Source organism: Neodiprion pinetum, chromosome 5 (assembly GCF_021155775.2).
Source record: "Neodiprion pinetum isolate iyNeoPine1 chromosome 5, iyNeoPine1.2, whole genome shotgun sequence".
NCBI lineage: Eukaryota > Metazoa > Arthropoda > Insecta > Hymenoptera > Diprionidae > Neodiprion > Neodiprion pinetum.
In genome coordinates this window covers 34,828,984-34,850,571 of record NC_060236.1, presented here as the reverse complement: position 1 = coordinate 34,850,571, position 21,588 = coordinate 34,828,984, and the positions used below count along the sequence as shown (strand labels likewise).

Genomic DNA, 21,588 nt, shown 5'->3' with positions numbered 1-21,588 from the left:
GTCTCATTGTCAGTGGTTTAGCCTGTCTGGTGATTGCAGCATCTACATATATGCAAGTGAATTTATCAGCTAATTGTGGAGGATTAAATTGCACCCACTCTGCAGAATGGTATTCCATGGTTTCGCCTCCGAAGTAGGCAATCTTGTTGAGGAAAATGTAGGCACAAGAATGGGTTACCTATAATTTTTTCGCGACTCGTTTTCAGCGGGAAACGCGGTTTCGATTGTATTAGCTGCTAGTTGGTGCAGTTTGCGACTATGCAGCGAGAGTGTAACGCTTCTGCTGCAGTGACCATTCCACTCCAAAAGCCCAAGGTCACCTTAACCCTCCAAACCACGTGATCGGCAAGTTCTACAAGGCTCTCTTTCTCCGAGACAATGAAAACAGACTCTAGGCCTGTGAGTTTTGACTCTTGCGACCACCACCACTGGTGCACTGTCTGATGCACCGGCATCGGCCAAGCTATATCTTTTATTTTCAGTCTCCACACCTGAATATCCGTCCAATGTATATTAATAGCTAATTTTCCTCCGTCGAGGCGCATCGAGTCGAAATCCAAAAGAGTTGAACAGAGGTAAAAGATACAACGTTTGCCCCTGCTTCAAGGTATACGCTAAAATATTCTATTTCACATTCGCCACCCTCGCGCGTGCCGCGTTAACGATTCAATGGTAATACGGCCCTGGGTATAACGCATGCTAGCAAAGGCGTATTTTAGATCGACACCGCTGCAGTGGCCAGCGGCTGCTGCACCGGAGTCATCGACTCCCAATTGGTTTGGCCTTCGACTCTTGGCAGACGGTGTAAACAGTCAGAAATAAGAGTTCGGGGACGTGGCTCGCGATCAGTTGCATCGGGGGATATAAAAAATATCATCCTTTTTGCCTACCGCTGACAATTCTCGAACGGGAATTATAAAGATCGGAAGTATTCGAACCACCGAGACGTGGATGGTTGCGGATTACTGGATCCCTGCATCGCGACACGTTATTCGGAGATACGCGAATTCATGCGCGTAATAAAGGTTGTTCCTTCATGCGGGGTCAATTTTCAATATAGGAAAGAATTTTGTCGATCTCATATATTGTGCAAATCGAAAACGCCCTTTGGCTGTTTTTGAAAGATCTGCAATATTGCAGACCGAAAAATTTTTCAAATACCGTAGTTCGCCCACGAGGTAACAAGTTGATAAAGCGTTTGAACAGCCAATGGACCTCACCTTACGTCATATGAGTTAGGCCAACCAGAGAGCCCTACGGAATCGCCGACAGTCGCCATTTTTATACCATCAGCAAACTGCGCATTTACCATTTACTGCTGATGTAGTTATGGAAACGTGTGATGTCATTAACGTTGTTCGATCCACCAATCAAGATACTGATTGTGAGATAGAGAATAAATGTTTACCAGGATTTAGAACAAGCTGATATATGATAACCAAGCGATTTTACAGAGGTATTGTATCCCGTAGATCATTCACTGTCTAATTGGCCCGTTTGCCAGCTACGGATTACCCACCAGTCAACCACTTTGGGCCCGGTATTTGATTCAAGGCCCGTGAACCCAGCTCAAATCCGTGGACTTAAAAGCGAGCTTAGCGTTAACCGTGATTTAAGCTCGAACTGCGACACTGGATCTTAATGGGAAATCAGTCGAATTGGCTTACCTAAAAAATGAAAAAACCGATGGCCATCATATAAAACGATCGCACAAATATCGAGCATTGCAGTATTACTGTTATAGGTTTTTTCTCCGACCATGAGTTCACAAAAACTGCATTTTCGAAAGTGACGTAAGGAAGAAAGATAAGAATACATGTGTGAATGACCATTTCCTATAAATTAATTAGGTGCTAGTTAAGCGAACTGGCGCTGGTGTCCATAGACAAAATACTTGTTTGTCGCAAATTCGCAATGCGATCGTACCAGCTATGTTACGTCCATACATGCGTATACAGATATGTATATCCACACATTAGGTCTGCTGCACGTTGCTGCAGTTGTCCGACTCCCTTTCCGTCTTCCCCTCGGCCTGCAGCCCATCGTTTGTGATTTTCCCTCCCTCCTTACGTGGGAGCAAGGTAGCAAATTGAAAACTAGTCGGCGGGAAAGGCTGCAGAGGGGAGTGAAAAGAGGAGGTGGAGTAGGAGTAGGATGGGAAGAAGGGGCGAGGAGGGGAGAGCGGCAGCGTAGAGGGATAAACTGCAGCGGCAACGATGCAATTAGGCGAGTTATGCGGAATGACGTCACACTTCGAGCTGGGGTAATCGTGCCAAGTCAAGGACAGAGACCGTCCAAGGCCCTCTTAGCGCCGCGACGCCCGTTGCACATCGAAAACCCTCCAGTCTGCAGACTTTTTTTCTACTTTTCTTCTCTCTCCGTCGCGGAGAAGTCGACGCCAATCGACCGACTCATGTGCTGCGGTTCACCCCGTAATCTCAAAACGAACACTTTTGTTATACCTGATAGAGTACAACGCGCAGAAGTACTTATTTTTAAATTTATATTCCTCCGCCTGGGGCAGGGTTTGATATGTTATTAATTGAGAGATTAGGCGATCTTATTATAGAGCTTGGAACTCAATTAATATTCGACCGTCCAATTCCCTTCTGCAGGATTGGGCAGATTTTACAGCATCATCAATCCTGTCGCCGACAAGAAAGACCGGTGAGATTTCTTCTTCGACCTCGGAATTTTCGCGGTTCTATAATAAGAGTTTGAACAAAGCTGCAGAAGTCTGGAGCCCTACGACTGCAGCGCGAGGTTATATATGCGAGAGTAGGCCATTCAACTTATGCGACTATTTCTGTCCCATCTTATCGCCTGTTGTTGGCCTGCAGTTGCGGGAGAATGATTTTTTTACGTAAGCTACAGAGATAATTTTCTCGTTGTGACACGCGTTGTTCACCATATTATACGTATATTGTACATCAACTATTTAAAACCTACGCGATTGCGTCCGATGTTGTATAAAATGGTACACAGGATCTTACTTATTGTCAGTAGAGTTTGCGTATACGTTATTGTTATCTAAAAAACAAACTGTGCAGAGTCACCGTATATTGTAAAATGTGCACGGATTTAAATTCGTCGAATATTATGATCAATTTTTATTCTGTTTCACTACGAAAAAGTTGAAAACTTCTCTGATTCAAAGGTGAATTCGTTTCTAACGCCGGTATTGAATTTCCTTCGAAATAAATCTATCATCTATACATCTATCTTTGGCCTTAAATAATTTTGAAATTTCTTCCTTTGTGAAATAAGAAGATAAAATGGTACATGATTCATTTCAATTACGGAAAATGTATAACTCATGATGCGTGCAGGAATTTGGCGACTTGCTCTTACTGTGCGATTGTGCAGGTAAGGCTCAGGCTCAGGTTCAGGCGTCAATGACGTCATAGATAGCAATTCCAGCCAAGGACAACCTTGAGGAAGCCTTCGTACTCCGACTGCACCGCGACGAAGTTATACGTCTGCCCCACTGCAGCCATTCATTTTCAGTTATTTCAAGGGCTCGACGTCTTGTCTCGTGCAGCTCTTTGCACTTTGTGCAGCTGAACAAAGAGCAGAGAAGACGGTCGAATAACGAGAAAATTGAAAATCAAACTTTTATACAACAAAATGGATCGATTTTTCATTCTCTGATCCGACTAGTAAGCCGTAGGAGTTATTTGCTTCGTTGTTTGAGTAATGAATGATAGTCTTGTAATTAATAAATGTGTACTTTTCTTTGCATTATAACAATTATGATCAGGCCTTTCCTTCTTTATATAATTTATAAATTACAACTTGTGCCTGACGAAGGTCGAGTGGAAAGTTATCGCGGTTTATCGTAATTCATTACGCGCTGTACGCTTTGTCGTTGATTTGTGTTCTTTTTTCGTGATTCGTTTTCTCACTCTCTGTTTTTTTGTTGTTTTTTTTCTGCAATTACTAAGATTATTTTTATCCGTCTTTGCTTTCTAGTGACAACAAAGTAACAATAGTTTTATCAGTACGTATCGCGAAATTTCAATTACCACCTTGAAACATAATTATGTCTCGACACGTACGTAAGTCGTAATAAAAATACGACAAGAATCTCAAATAGAATAAAAAGTTATTTGTCTGACGATTTTTTAATTCGAAAAAACAACTGAACTTGGCTGTAATATCATTGTTCTGCAATGCGCCTGAGAAATATTCAACATAGGTATGTGAATTGATGGTACGAAAACAATTTCGCAACGCCTCAATATTATTGAAATGAACGCCCACAATCACGTTCGTATTTTCTATTCAACCCATTATTGGCTTCAATTCAATGTTGAAACGCATAAGTTCGTTACGCAAGCATGTGATTACGTAATTTGATAACCGCAGGTATAATAATATAACAATCCCTGCAACAGCGCTATCTACACATAGGGGAGAACGAGTCAGTAAGTGGACTTTGTATCAACACACTATCAATTCCAACGCGCATCGAGTCAAATCATTTACTACATTCTTAATTACATTCTGAACTGTGAAGCCGTAAACAAAATTCCCAATGGCATTTTCACCGTACTTATACCAAGTCCAATTCGGCCCCAGTCGAATTAGGTCTTCGGTTGCGATTTACGTTTTTACTCCGAGAGAGCCACGCGCACAGCGGATGATTCTAGAACTACAGCGCAAAATTGGCAATGCAAGAGTATGATACGTCATCAGTAAAATACTTGGTTTTACCGTTAAACGTATTTCCAGACACAAGGTGTTTTCCCAAGATGTGGTAAAATTCAAATAACGGTGATCCTCCAGGATTTCGGGAAAAAACTGGTTGCACTTTCATTGCATGGGTCCAGACATGGAATGCGATTATTACCAAAGCACATTGTGGTCGTGACTCAGAACCTGAAACATTTGAATCTCCTTTTTCGTTTACTAATTCGTTAAAGGTAGAGTTGATGGTCGGGTATGAGTTTAAAGGTATGCGCCATGCGACGCTCTACAATCCCAGCACCGAGGATTGGACGTTACTGATCCGAGAATAAGACTAAGTTCGAATGATTTCACCGTGTCGTAGTCTAGCATCGGATGGGTTTATTTCCGCAATGGAATCCAGTTTGCGAAGTTCTTTATTTTGCATTCCGGTTAGGCGCATGTCCTGATGTCCCACTAGTCTACTCACGACGGTCCAGTGTCCTCTCTAATTTTATTGTGTTACATAAATACACTATACCTATTACTATGCGCCATTACACACGACATAAAAGGAAACAGAATAAGTCGTATGACTCTGTGCTGGTGCCGCTGCTTATACGTTGGCTATTTTTAAACAGCGAGTTCGTCGATTGACGCACCCTTCATTCCTCGTCCGCTGCACCGCTGCTACTGCTGGTGCCGGTGCTGGTGGTGTTGTTCTTCTTTTCTTCAAGTTGCATCTCCGCACCTTTTACCGACGCTCCATGATGCGAGAGGTCTGGAACCAAGTAGAGTCCTTCGAATTCTGCTATTCGGTTACCTCGAACATGCAGGCTGTCCACATTATTTCTTTGTTTCCTACTGTACTACCTCGGACCGAGGACGAATCTGCTGCACACTGTACACTGTCTGCACAAACGTGCGTCACCTATGCACGCTGTGCATGTGTGAGAATTTGCTGACTTGATGTTTTTCCAAAGACGCATAAGTCGGCCTGCCGATGTCGCACAAGGAAATCCTTGCGAAATTATAATTGAGTCATGTCTAATTGCTATGGTCAAGGAAGCACTGATTGCCGACGTCAACAAAGACTACGTACAGTGAATCAACCTACACACCTGTACTTCGCGCGGTCACTACACTGATGCGGTTAACCATTTAGCCATCTTTTCCTGCCTGAGCTATACTTAGAAATTTATTTACAACCGCAACAACACCGCTATGATCTTGACGATAATAATGGAAGATCTTACAAGGAAGGTATCCAAGCTCGATTTCTCCGATTTGATTTCGTTTGTAAAATGTTATAGTAGACTAAAAACTAAGCGACACGTATTTTTTTTTTTTTTACCTGCCGTTAAACACTTAAAGGAGGTGAAACCACCACTCTCCAAAGTAAGGCATGTCAAGGGGCGATTTGGCAGTTTCACCCACAGAAACATAATATTTTTTAAACTATCCAACTGGAGAAGTTTTTTCATAAAGAGAAATGAAAAATGTTATTTTCACAATTAAAAAAGAAAAACAAAGAACCATGTCGCCGCTTGACATGCATTGCTATGGAGGTTGGTTTCACCTTTTTAAAGTGTTTAATAGCAGATTAAAAATTACGTGTCGCTTAGTTTTTAGTATACTATAACCTCTTATAAAAGAAATAAAATCGGAGAGATTGACCTGAAATCCTTTCCTTGTTAGTGTCAGAAATTCAAAAACGTTAGGGATTTCGAAATATGAAGCTTATTGAAGGCAAAAGCAGAAAGGGAAATTCGGTTTTGAGCAAATTGCTCGGACTCATTGGCAGAATTTCTGTTGGCGCCGATCGATTCGTAGTCTTTTGTTAACGCGGACGGGGGTTTGAGTTAAATCATTGACAAGGTATCGAGGACGGTCCGCCGAAACCCTAGCTCAGGTGTAACTTCATTTTGTTCCAGAATAATTCTTTGATAGTGTCGCCAACGCCAACCTCATGCATTAGGTCTACGATAATGACGTGGAGTGATTATTAAATTGTTTGAGTAATTCAACTACATCTATAAATATTGAAGTTCTTCGATCCAACGTTTACAACACGAACGTGAAACGGTGATGGCTGCAGGTGTAATCTCGACAGGTTTGTTACCGTATAATTGAAGACTGTTATCGATTCCGAGATGATTCACGATCGGTCTCACTGCGCTCGGCCAGGCTAATTAAACAATAATTACTTACGCACGATAGTAAGGAGTGACGTAATCCGTTCGGTATGACTCCGTGTTACATCCTGCAGTCCAATATGCTGCGCAACACCTGCTGCACTATCTCCATACATGAGTCTCGTTTATCACCACTTAGGTATAACATTACATTTTTTTAAACAAACGAAGATGAAGATCGGCACAAACGCACGATGTGAATCATGACAAAAGCTTTCTTAGTCTCTGTTCACAATGCATAACTTTCAAGTGTTTTTCATTTAAAAACATGATTTTCTACGTGATGTCAAATTTGAAATGTGACAATTTTTCTACGCTACCGCACTCACAATCAGAAAGAATATAGTTACTTGAAGGGACATATACATTTCATAATTACGATAACTGTTTGTACAGCGTGCTAAATATTAATATTACATGCGAAACTATAATGTTATTGCGGTTAGCCAAAAAATAGTTACAGACTAATCATAAAATTTGACTGTCCCGTTTTTTCTATCTGTGCGCGAAACTATAATAAAAAATTTCCGTAACTTCTTACAGAAACGATTTTTCCGCCAGTGTAAAGTGTATAAAACACATTATTCAGTTATAATTATAACCAGTTGTGAAACCAATATGAATTTCTTCAAGCCCTCCGTACGTATGCGTATAATCGACCCAGGAACGACGAATTGCATTTGTTTACACGGTCATGCAGAGCAAATGGTCAGCCATTATTGTTCCTGCACGTCTGCCGCAAGCATGCTGCTCACCCTAATTGGATGTTTCCTGAAAAGCCCAGACAGTAGGCTCCGCTAATTCCAAACGTTACATGTATACCGTCAAATTTTTACGACTCCAAAACGGGACAGCAGTAACATGATCGACTATTTTTTGCCGGAAGACAATTTTGCATAGAAAGAAGCAACATGTGTAACGTACCTGATTGATGTTGGCAGACGATGTTGGGTCCATCGTATATGTACATAATCTGAATACGACTATGCAGTGATTAAAGCAATACAAGATACTTATATTGTATGCGTGTATGGCAGCAATGTGTTTCTTTTATACATAGATCTGTTTTTTTTTCTCTGGTTCTTTCATTATTTTCTAATAGCTAATGGAAAGCGGAAAGTCTAATGAAAGTGCACGTCGCGTGTCTGCCAGCGGACGTTTATAGGTGCATCTTAGATAGTTCGGTACATACATACGTACACACATGCATACATGGCATGACTATATACACATAAGTTTCTGCATCTTGCAGCGGTTGCTGGAGTATGTTTAAAATCTGACGGATAAGGAGAAGGGAGACTGCGGCAGGATGACAAGTAGGCAGAAAAAAGGGGGAGGAAAATAAATAAAAATTGGCTTATATTGTTAGTGTATCGCGGTGTAATGAGCTAAACTTATTACTATAATTCCAGTTGAAAAGTACACGGCGCTTGCAGTAGATGTAGATGTTCTATAATATATGCTAATACACGACAGTTGTGACGAGCTGATGCATTTCTCGCTATGGACGCACGGTATAGTTTATATACATAATACGAAAACATATGTGTATACATATATTTTTATAACAACTGGTATACCTTCTGGTATTTTAACAGCAACCGAACGGCGGGAAATCATTAGTGTAATAAATTTTTTGAAAACGAGCAAATAAATGCGTCGTCACATGTATACGTACTTATGTACACGGCACATACTCACAATTCTGTATCCAGTTTGTCGTCAATTACGGTCGAGTTATGGAAGAAGTTGAAAGTCAAGCCGAGCTGGAGAAAGCAGAACTCTTACAGTTAGATCACTGCGTATAAAACTTTTCTTCGGCAAAAGAGCCACAATATCTACATAGGTATGTACAGACCGTACACATTCATACGCCATGAGTTTGATAATCGCGTCCGCATGCCTGGCGAATGTAACAAGTTTCTCAACTGCAGAGACGCTACCACGCGTTTGGCCAATCAAAACTGCGCCGCGGTTCGCCTGATTGGTTGAACGCGTTAGCGATGCGCAGATCGCCTCTCTTTGAATGCGTTCGGCGTCCCTCTCGGATGATATGGTCGCCCTCCACGCACTTTTTTACCAAATCTATCGCACAGAGCTATTCATTAACGCCTTAACCTTACAGCTAACTTGTTTTCGGTTGGAAACAAAATGCAAGTTCGATTCTACACGAATTTTGTGACAATGACTAGCGATTTTGTCACATCACTTGCATCGCCAGTCATTGACACATTATTTATGTAGAGTCGAATTCGCATTTTGTTCCAGTCCAAAACAAGTTAGTCGTAAGGTTAAGGCAACAATGAATATTACTGTACATTGCGGTATATTTCTTGAACAAAGTTTGCAACGACATCTTTTGCGATTTTAGTTGTATTCACATGTCTGTGAGAGGAGACTTCAACTACGGTGAAATGAACGAAGGTGTAGAAGTTTATAGAGACTTCGATAGCCACGTCGATGAATAACGAATATTTCTATCGACGTAGATAGACTAAGAGAAGTTTTCGATTAATTAGTCAATATGTGAAACGAGTGGGTAGGTATGCGCAGGGACGATTAATTCTAATGTATTCCACGCTGTGATATCCGTGTGGAGATACGATCAATTCGCGCGGATACTGATCGCTAATATATGCACGCAATATCTGCGGTGACGAGTGAGAAATACGAAGGAGTGAATCAGAAGAAAAAAAAACAAGAATGAAAATTGAACTAGCAATAAGTTATGAATTGAAAAAGCGGTTTCCTACATCTAGAGTATGTAACACGTTGAATTTTGCATCCATTAAGTATATTAATATACGTTATGCATGTACATACATACATATACAAATATCCATAAAAAAAAAGTATTGGATTAATTTGATATGGTTGGATATATCAATTATACTCAATAAGAGGAAGGAAAAACAGAAACGTTACAAACTCACACCTAATCGGAAATGGGAGATCAGAAGGAAACGATTTATAAGAAAAAAGAAGAAAAGAAAAAACTTAAAAACGTGAAGGTATAAACCAATAATGATTATTGACCGGAATGGTGAGCCTGCAGAAGTTTGGAGAGAGTCCGTGAACCTGAATGTAACGAGTATAGCCCTGAACCTGGGAGAGCGAACGCATGCGAACGACGACTCGACGGCTGCGCTCGACCGACGCGTCACGACGAGCCAAGCCTTCCACCACGGAACAGAGGAGGTTCAACGTCTTCGAAAGTTTCGAAAACTCTGCCTACTACAAGCGCATGCACGCGGCCTCTTTGTGAGCCGTGACCGCGCACGTGTGCGCAGTGCAGTGAAACATCGAACAACTCACACAATCGCACAAACAGTTGTTTACTCCTACCCTGAGTTGCGTGTATAATCACAATACGTGTTACACCTTCGTTCGTTACACGGATGCGTAATGTCATACACCTAACCTCTTACATCTTAAATCTCGTACGTTGGGTCTAACAGTAAGTCGATGTATTCGCAAATATATTTCTTTACGACGATTGTCAATACGCCTTTTTTTTTTTTTTTACCATTTCCATGATTTTTTTATTTCGAACAATTGAACTTGAGTCATGCCATCTATTTATACTAATTTCATCTTGTCAGTCGTCATTGTGAAAATATTTCACAGGTGAGAACTGCTCTGATCGTAGGTGTATAATCGATTCGGCTGTCGGACGCGCGTTTCGTGTTTTTATTTATCTGATATGCTGCAGCTTTCAAGAGACTTGTCATGCCATGCGCAGTTTACTGGTACTAGTACGGAAGTCATTTGAACATATTTTCTAACCATGAGTATAAAGCTTGAGGCGGCGAGGCGGGTTCATTGCCATGGTATGGCATATAGCACATTTCGGGTATTTGACCACACTTTTTTTCGTTCTATTGCATTTCTCGAGTTTATTACACGGCCCTCCCTCCATCCAACCGATCCATTCTACGGTCATCGAATGATGTCAGAGTTCGCTAGTTCCTCTTTCACGGACTTGTTATACTTGTAACGTTTCCGTTACTTTCTCTTCTGGTCTTATATACTTACGGTATTATATACGTTGTATTATATACCTACGGTTTACTTGCGAATTGAGTGCCTACATAAGACACGTATGTGCCTATGGTATGCGCGCCTCTTCGTAAGTGTCATCGCTTATAATTAATTCGTCATACTCGAATTCTGATCAGGGTCAACCGATTTTTCACCGGTTTATACACGTATATAAAGGATTTGTTGACTTTACTAAGCATGGCGATAAAATGTTTCGAAAGAAATGATATAATTTCCTATAATGCACAAAATATCGTAATTTCAAGTAAAATTATATTTGCGTGAATTAAAAAGACATGTAACAGTTGAATTCAGCCGCCAGAGAGACTACGGAACTCAGGATAGGTAGGTCCGTAGGGAGGGGGGCTTTCACCTAAGCGGTGATCGAGAAGTGTCAGCGAGAGACGGAAGAGAATCGATCGAGAAGTGGAAGAGAGAGGACGGTTTCGAATCGATCGAGCGGGAAGCGGGAGACGACGGACGAGGAGATCGTCAGCAGCGTGCGCTCGCCAGCAAGAATTATCAAGAACCAAGAAAGACAACCGACGAAACAGTAAATGCATTCGGATTCCCGATGGAGGAAAGCCCACCAAGAATGACGGACGAGGGAATACGAATTGGCCGCGCACGGAATTAGGGATCTGGAGAATATCCATAATAAAGCTGATATGATAAGTTTTATCTATGTGCTGACCTGTCCTAGTTTATTTGTCATTTTTATAAGTATGACTTTTATGAAATTGTTGTCGTCCTAGATGTCTGCCGTCCCCATTTTATTTATACATTTATTTATTCTTTTTTGTTGATATTTATTCGCGTCTCTTCTTCGATTCTAATTTTAGCCATACTTGTCCTTGAATTATACCAACGTCCTAACTTTCGATTAAAATAAAGATAATAAAAAATCATAAAAGAAAATTGTTAACGGAAGCTTTTTTGTTAATTGCGAGGGGCTCCGCAATTGGAGCGAATCACCGTCTACACAAACCGCGAGAACGAAAAGTCCGTTACAGACACTTCCTTAGCCATATTAGATCGCTATGTTTGGTAAACTTATTGAACTTCGATTGTCAATTTGCTCTCATTTGCCGACTCTAACTCTTCAAAATTCTCTAACAGGGTAGAAAACGCGAAGAATGCATGGGGATTTTTAATGACCTGAGTTGGCTGCCCTGCAACAATACAGTTTAGCCAATAGCCAGCGCTAACGGTGCAAACGACGATGCAATTTCCCACTGTGTACGAAGATCTACTCGTTCCCTAAAAAGTTTTACAAAAAGTAACATCGCAACCTTCGGCATGGCGTGACGCAGATTCGAAAAATGGTCATTGAAGCTGAACGTCAAAACGTTATACTGATATTACAACGGTGCGTTACGAAGGCTGCACGTGTCAGCCGCTGTGTCATACACTTACGATTAACGACATAAGTGTACCACCACGGCCGTGTGCATTTACCTTCACGAATCACGCGCGGTGAAAGGAGCGTCTATATACCTACCTATCAGCTAAACAACACGGACGAATTTCTCCTAGTTCCGCGTTGATCGCGACACGCGGCAAACAGCTACAGCTATAATCTGGGGGAAAAAAACATGGACATAAAGAAAAGGAGGAAAAAATATCGCCTCGAACAAAATTTACCTGCAGCGGGATTAAAGAAAGGCTGCAAAAAATACAGAAAACTGGATACTCGATATAAGCAAATAGCCCAATAAGTAACACGCATTCAGCGCAGAGCTAGATTCTCCAACAACGACGCTGTTGCTGCTGCTGCTCGTTACGATATTCAGGTCAAGTGTCTGCGGCTCACTTGCGATCTGTTCGAAGCCGCGTGTTCACCGCGCGAAGACCAAGGTCTGCTTAATACTTGGCAACCACTTTGTGCAGTGCACTTGCTATGATTAAACCTTTATGCCTCCTCGCGAACCTTCCTTTCTAAACGTAGAACACAATATAAGATGTTAGAAAAATCACAAGTCATCTTGCAGGTTACGTTACTTTCGCCAACTGAGTATAAAACTCAAATGCAAGAAGAAAAGAATAAGATTTATGTTGTGGAAACTTATTTTACTTCGATCTACACGCCAGTAATTTTTATTTGTTTTTTTTTCTCCACCTACTGCCCGCATAAACGCGGTTCTTTGTCACGGCTGCAGGCTGTGCTCTCCCTAAGCTACCTAAGAAACGTTACACCCGGTACATGTTAAAGTGTATTGAATAAAGAATTTCATTTTCTTCTCCTTACTCTATGAAAAAAAAATAGATCATCTATATATTTCTTCTCGAGTTAGTCACGGTTTCCTTTGTTTCTTAACATCCGGTTTTCTTTTCTCTATCGCAATAAAATTCTTAACACGTCGTTTAAATTTCTGAGGTCAAATAAGAAATAAATTTCAGACTTATATTACACAGCACGTAATTATTGTTAGAACAAAAAACGATTTGGTCCTCCAAACTTGAATAAGAAAACGTTTTGCTCTGTCTTTAAATAGATTCTGCTTGCATACTATATTTAGGTTCGCCCTTTTATTCGCCCTGAGACGCTCAACGTCCCACCTTTTTTTTTTTTTTTTTGCAAATTTTTATTTACAAAACTAATTTTTTAGTATTAACTGCCGAGTCTTTGGGTTCCCGAAATATTTCTAAGTCTAAAATAAATAATTTATTTATTTATTGCAAGAGCAGCATGTGTAAATAAATGATCGAAATTCGTAATTTTCCACGAAAAAAAGCATATTCTGCTAATCTACCGCTATCTAAAAAATACTATCGTACGAAATACGAATTTGACAAGCAGGAAGGTGGAAAAACTGGATAAATCTCACAAGTACAATGGTACATGTACATGAAATTAGATAATTAGTTTTCCAGTCTTTCAGGCTAACGAGGTTGTGTTATTTTACCTAGTGCGTATGTATGCATAGCTCTATATATAACGTAACTTACGTAACTGTACATCCAAGAAAATATAAAATCTAACCCGGTTTATGTTGAGAGATTCTTTTTTCCCCTTCTATTTTTCGGTTCTTTGTGTCTGTATGACGTGTAACCTCTTTGGCAAGGAACGTTTGATTTTGATTTTTTCCTCATTTGCGTGAATACATACTACGTTACATTAGCCGTTATACATTTTTCCACGGAAATCGCGATTACATATGCTATTATAATTACTTCGAAATAATATACTTACTTATATGAATTTCCCTTTTATCGGTAAGAATAAAAATAAATAAATAAATAAATCCGAAAGCAAATTTTTTTACTCAAAAACAAAATGTACGAACATTACTTATTTTCTGTGAATATGCATCGCTATACGATGAAATGCTCTTTTTTATAGAAAACAATTTTTTCTGTGTTGCAACACGTATTCAATAGATTTTTAGGTAACGATAAAAAAAGTAACAATACGTGTATTATGGGTAATATAGGGTGGGTATATCTATCAACTTTCTGGGTTAAGTGAGCCTACCCACGCCGGTTGATACCCTCGGCCAACAACTCGTTCATAACTACATCAAAAGCGTAAATCTACACGTGCCGCGGGGAGGATTTTCGATTTAGATGTAATCTTAAAATAAGTATTAGGTAACTATTGCAAGAATAATGAATAGGTGTACTAACGTATATAACGCGTGTATATATACCTAAACTCGAACGACCTCGTTTTCAATTTCTGTCCTATTTCCACCCCATATACATATTGCAGGTTAGAAAATATATAATTTCCTTGATATTTTGCCTGAATGAATTGCGTCTTTACGTTGACGCACGCAGATATCGATGTATGCACGTATGTTACATGCTTACGTATAACGTCAGAGGAGTGTACCAAATAACTGTAACTAGCGCATACGCCGTGGCACGCTTACGTGACGCGCAATATATACGTTGTGCAGGGTATACGTAGGTATGTTATGCGTGATATTCTAGGTCAAATCGAACATTAGTGAATTAGTGAAACTAACAGAATAAATAATGAAAAACGGAAATTAACAAATTAGATGGAAAAAATCTACCGTTCAATATTTCCTAAGTTTGTATTGTATGCAACATAGTATACAGGTTTCATTTAGACGTGGTATGTATCTGGTTGCCTCCCAATCGTACACCACTACATCTTTGGCCACAAACATAACCGATCGAAATATTATTACTAGTCGTAAGCCGAGGGGTTAATCACTCGTGAAATCTCTGAAATTTTCCTTTGAAATCATCTGAGATCTCTTGAAATCTTTTGTTTGTTGAAATCTTTTAAAATTCTTTGAAATCCCTGAAATCTCTCGAAATCTTTGTAATCTTACACATGCTGCACGTTTCGCTTATTCAACACACACAGATACACGTTAAATATTATGCAGCGTACGTACGTATTTAAATTGAATTTCACGTTATACGGTAGAAAGATTTAGCAACTGCAAAACCTACGCGTTAACGTATGATATGGGACAAAAACTTCCTGTCTTACCGACGAGCAGAAAATCCGTTGTAGATATAAATCGCGAATGCATACCTACGTATACTGTGATTTTATCCCGCATGTTGCGCCAACGGTCGACCGGAAATCGGAATATGTAGGCAAAAGTCTAGGTATATACATATTATATATGAATAAACTGTGCGTAGTTGTAATGTAACGTTCGAAATAATAAATTTGTTTCCACGGTCACACTAGATACAAAGATACATGTAGATGCATTGGTCGCCTCGGCATTATAACGGTAACGGTTACGTATTTGTTACACATGCATACATTTATAGTCGTATCTAAATATTTCTCGCACTCATATACCAACATATTTATATCATTGTCGATAAATGTACAATATGGTATATACATATATATATAATTATATATATATACGTACATATATTTATATAATGTGTGACTCACCGTGTGATGCCAAGTCGGGATAACTGCCGCATTCCATAAGCTCTAGGATTACATAATTCTGTATATCGAAAAGCTGCAGCGTGAAGAATCCCGCAATCGTGAACAGGTAATGGAAGTTCATCCGGTTTTTCACAAATCATTACCCTACAATACATACGTCACATATATATTATATATTATATACATATGTATATACACGTAAGTTTATGTGTGCGTATATATATTATATATGTATATATGTATATGTCTGTAAACATGAATTATACGCAATAGCAATTTTATTAGAAGATATATTAATTGGGAGAAATGTTTGGAGCTGACCTCGAACGATCGTTCTGTAGGTACATTCCATGAAGTATCTACATACCTCTGCAGTGTTGAAATAGGGTTTTTCGATACAAGTGTCGGACTCTATTTTTTGTAACACCCGTAATAGAAGTGCAAGCATCGAAAAAGTCTTTTGAACACTATCGCATGAGAACTGCACTGTGTGAAGTTTTCTCGCACTAGTGTTTAAATGGTACCTTATGCAACGAGTGACGAAAACCAGGGAATGATAACGAGTCTGCGTGCGAGTACGAGCCGGAGACAAGTGCGGAGCTTGAAAGCGCTGCTCTCTCGGTTTACTTCGAGTGCGCATGTGTAGCGGTGCGCAGTGCTTTATATGATTCGGACTACACAACAGCGCTGCAAACGGCTATTTTAAGCATGTGTTACAGGCATCGAAAATCGAGTTTTCGACGCATGTGTGATAAAGAAACTTTTTCAGTGCCTGTAGACGTTACGTTAAGTAGAACGTTCGATGTAGGTATTGCAAGAAAAAAAAAAATTGCCAACGGTCAGAGTCCAGGTTTAGTAGATATATAACAGTAACGAATTGTACTATAGGAAATTACACGATCCATGCCGCCTCCCTATAATATAAGCTGGAAAAATGGAAATGGAACTAGAAGAAAAATATTCTTATGCTTTTCACGCTCAACGAAAAATGCCAGGAGTTTAAAATACATAAAAATGAAGTACATACCTATGACTACGTAAAATAATATCGACAACAGGGACGACGATAAGGTTGCATTTATAGCTGCATCGTATAATCGTTCTTCTTTTTCAACATGCACGCTGCAAGAAAAGGAGTGTCTAAATTTTGTGTCATGCCGTCAGGGGTCTGACAGAGGCCACAACGATTTATGACCGGTCTTTCATCTCAACGCTGGAGCGGCATAAGGTGGATGTTCTAATAATAGAACAAACGTTGGCTTAATTTTTTGGGTCAAGCTTTTGCGAGGAACGCCGCGAAGAAGGGGTTCGGGGGTGTAACGAGCTTGACAGCAATGCAGGACCCTGCCGTCTGTGCAAAGGCGTGATCAAGGAACGAGCTGCCGATGTGGATCTGAGAGGATGGGAGGAGGACCGTAAACGCCGAGTAATGTAGGTCAGTAAATGTGGTTATCACTTTCACCTTGGAGCGTCATCGCGTTACGGTAAAACATTTTTAGGCCCTGCATAAGCCTCGGCTGTTATATTATACCTAAGTGTAAGGTAATGCAATATGCATAGAATGCGAAATTCGTGTGGCTGCTCAAAGTGTGGTGGAAAAAAATTTCGCCCCCGAGTTGACGGGAAATTTTTTTTTTCAAATCATTTGATCATGCTCGTAATGAAAACTTTCAATGCCAATGTCTCGGCCGTGATGAACGTGTTTAGTGATATATTATGAGAGTTTTGTTTGACGTGTAAACCGGTATATACCTGTCATTGCAGGGTGACTGGTTTTGGCAACGTAAAAAATTCCATTCGAGAAGTTTTTTTTCAACTTCGTTACTGTCCTTGGTGGTTATGTTCGAAGACGAAGCTGTGGACAAGGAGAAGAAACACCTCGTCTGCACGATTAACGGTTAACCGTGACAGTTAAGCCTAGCGTAAAGAGAAAATTGGATTGTCGAATGATGGAATGGAAATAATTATGCGCGAAGAAAGTTGCGGCAAGTAATTTAAGATAGAAAATTAGGTAAGACTAGGTCAAAGCGTTACACCTAATACCTTCTTTATAACAGTTGTTCAAGAGAAAGTTTGACAGCCTCGATTACCTTGTGGTAATCCTCCACTTGCTTCAATTCCCACGTCTTGTAAATAAAACAACGATACGAAAGAGAGGGGAAAATAAATAAATAAAACAATAGAGTGAAAAGAAGTGAAAGAAAAAAACATCCCTTCCTCTTTACCGTAGTAATAAATGGGGAAAAGTAACGCTTCGATTTACGAACGCACATCGGAACGCCTTTGAGTATGCTTTTGCTTGTTAGAGATAAAATTATTACTGTTGCAAAATAGACTGCAAGTCGAGCAGTTACAATTAGTTTATAGGCAGAACTGCAGTCAGAATTATGGACTAGACCGCGATGCGGATGGTGCCGTTAGATTTTCACTCCGCAACGCTGTGCAGGCTAACTAAAACAGGTAGGTATATAACTGTATACGCCTGGAATCTTGTTATACCTATTTATGTACGTCTACAAAACTCCATTACATATATACCCAACGGTTGATCGCACATTTTTCCAGAAAATCTTTTTGTAACGTTTGGCATCTGGATTTATGAGGTTGCCCTAGTCGATTTCGACGTTGGCGTATATATCCCCAAATATCGATCTCCGCGTATCTCAAACGCGAAAAGGTGCTTAACAGCCGCATTCTACGCTATTCTGAACAAAAACACTCCCATACTTATTCGTTTGACGCAGAAATAAAGAAATGGCATGAATTCTACGATTTTACTACTACGATTCCGTAGAATCCGTGCCATTTCTTCGTTTTTGCGTTAAATGAAAGTGCATTGTAGTGTTTTTGTTCACAATAGCGTGCAGAATGCGATTGTTACGCACCTTGTCGCGTTTGAGATACGTGAACTTCCATATTTAAAGATATATAGGTACGTCAAAGTCTGAATCGCACGAGGTCCGTTTTTTCATCTTCGAAGAAATTGCGTATCCACGGTGAAAGAATGATGTTTCCAGGGATTCTTTAAACTGATATTTTGCTTACGGAAATCGATTGCAGCCGCTTCCGGGTCATTGTCGTATCCTTGAATACCCTCGGCCACAAGTTCAATGCGAAAGTCGTTCCATCTAATGTTAACCAAATCCCCTCCACTCCTCCTGCCGTGGACAAGCATCGTTTATCCGCCACTTCCACGGGTGCCCTGGGACCAGTAAACTTTCTCGTACACTGCGGAGCCAATCTCTCTATTCAGAGAGCTCGGTGGCAAGCCTTTCTGTGTCGATGTAAATTAACTTTAGCAAGAGCTATAGGGGAGTGACATGAAAGTGTCTATGTAACCGTTACGGTACTCTCCCGAAGCCCACGTAACTGTCATCGGCTTATGTGTGAGTGTACCGAAACTCGATTCACGATTTAACACCGGCTCAAACGCGTACTGCAACCTTGACCAGAAAACTATATTGAATTACTCAGACCCATGAGTTCAGAGAGACCTCCCAAATATTTTTTTCTCCTCTTGACTCTCGCAGTTTTCGTGTACGTTACACTGACACGCGCGTGGAAATCCTCTAGTTGGCGGGGAGTAAGTGTGCCATAGTTTGGGGGCAACGCAACCAACTAATGCTGGAAGTTAGTTGAAATTATTTAAAGAACCGTTGACCCAGACTGCGGAGTGATGAGCGTAGCCGTCCGACGACTCGATGTATATGGGTACGGCTAATTGCGAGTGACGCAAGATCGTCCTAAAATCCTAATTTCGAAGGGGGACGATTTAGCGTTGTTTCCAAGCGGCTCCGGAAGTCCGACTACGGAGGCGTAATGGCGGATCGCTTCACCTCCGGACTTTGGCGTTCCGTATCTTGCCGGTACTATTCGCGTTTCGAAAAAGAATTTCAGATTCAAACTCATCGCCGGTGGCACGACTCGAAAACGTAGGCTTCGATTTTCCGTTTCACCCACTCGTCCGGATTAACCGCGGCGTGATTTCGACGAGTGCTCCATTTTCTCGGTAGTATATATCAATCTCGAGAAGTGATTTGCTGACTAGAAGAGTTATCAAGGGAATTCCGTTATTTTCCTGTCGCATAAATCAACACGGTGAAACGCGTAGGTGGGACAGATGTGGCGGTGCTCGCTGATGATTACGGCCGTCTCCGGGTCTCGGAGTAATTGTGTAAGAGATCCTTATCTGGCACATACAATTAAACCTGAGAATGTAAATAACGTTGCTCAGCCGCGCTGGCTAAGCTCGCGTTTATTAAATGTCAATATGCACGGCGTAACGCTGCACCTAAAAAAAATCGTTCAATACTGAACATAAAGACGAGAATAGAAATACGAAAAAGAAAGGGCCTGTGGTGGAAAATTGGCAAGTTTATCTCATTTCCTGCATTTATTGTCCTGGGTTGCTGTGGTGTGCGGGGTACCGAGCCGTGATCTCATGGGAAGGGGAAAGGTTGTACCACTTTTATATTTTTAACACGGCCACCGGCTTCGGTTGGTCCACTTTCCGAACCACCGTTCACCGCGCGTATCGTTCCGGTAAATATTTACAGTTATTGCCGTTACATAATAGGTACACGCGGCCGTGTTCAGGATCTACAGCCCGATTTCACCATCTCGATCCGAGCCCCTTGAAGTGGATCAATCGATTTCGGGATGGAAGCGTAAGTATAGAAGAAAAAAATAAAATGCAACGAAACGTAAAATACCGATGAAAAACTGATTAATTTCAAACCGATTCTTTTGTTCAAAGAGGTTGTCGATTGGTCGGAAGACAATTACAGTTTTCGCTCATTTGATTACGAGATAGTCGCGCCTTGAATATTATTCAAATTATTATATTCGTAGGCTGTACGATGCTTTTCTTTAAAATACGATAAGAAAACATTTCGAACTTATAAACGAGAGCTTATAGATATCGAGTTTTTATTTCAGGATTGCTATAAGATTGTGAAAAAATTAACTTGATTGGTTATATTTCGATCCGTAATGGCTTATTTTGTTGGAAAAACGATGTTTTTAACAAAATTTACCGCAACAGTTTTTTTTTCCAACTTTTCCTATATTTCATTATCAGAAACAACGACAAGTGCTGTGCTGTAAAATTGAAAACCCAACGCGATGAAAAAAGAAATTAACGAATAATAAGATTGTTGCACATTAAAATCGAATGAGTATACTAGAATCTTAGCATAATTTTGTAACGATTTGAAATGATAAATAAATGTATCCAGCTGCTTATTTGTTACTTTCATATTATTTTCTTCTCAGATTATTAGAAGAATCACCGTACCTCGTGGATGTATAAACTTGATAGATGCCCAACGTGCCACTTCCTCGTAACGAAAATCAAGGGAAAAGTATTACTTCCATAATATAACCGTTTTGACCTGTTGCCAGGCGGCCATGTGGGTGTAATTATCTAGCGATTGACTTGGTCACCGACTAGAGAATTCACCGGATCTTGACGAACAATTACCTGGGCAGGAAAACCGTATATTTTATCCATCGGACGTTCCTTATACGTGACATTTTTACCCATAAGTATAACAATGCACACGTTATAGCTGCTACTGCGGCCTGGGTGCAGGTGATACAATGAATTACAAATAGCTTCCCGTACTTTTACATAATATTGCCGCCCCCAAGGATTTCCGTCTTACACAACCGCGGCTAAGCCTGTGTAATGTGTGTATGCACAGTACGTAAAGAGCATACATACAGCAGTGTTTACCTTGCGTTGATTTACCCGCAGTCATGATACGGCATAAAGACCTGTGCATA

General features: G+C 40.4%; 1 long non-coding RNA gene across 1 annotated transcript; it reads left to right on the top strand.

Moving 5' to 3' along the window:
* Positions 1-900: 900 nt before the first annotated feature.
* Positions 901-17,918, top strand: LOC124219284 (uncharacterized). The gene is made up of 3 exons (XR_011177292.1): positions 901-1,025; positions 17,080-17,236; positions 17,566-17,918. It is a non-coding gene; the product is annotated as an uncharacterized lncRNA (long non-coding RNA).
* Positions 17,919-21,588: the final 3,670 nt, after the last annotated feature.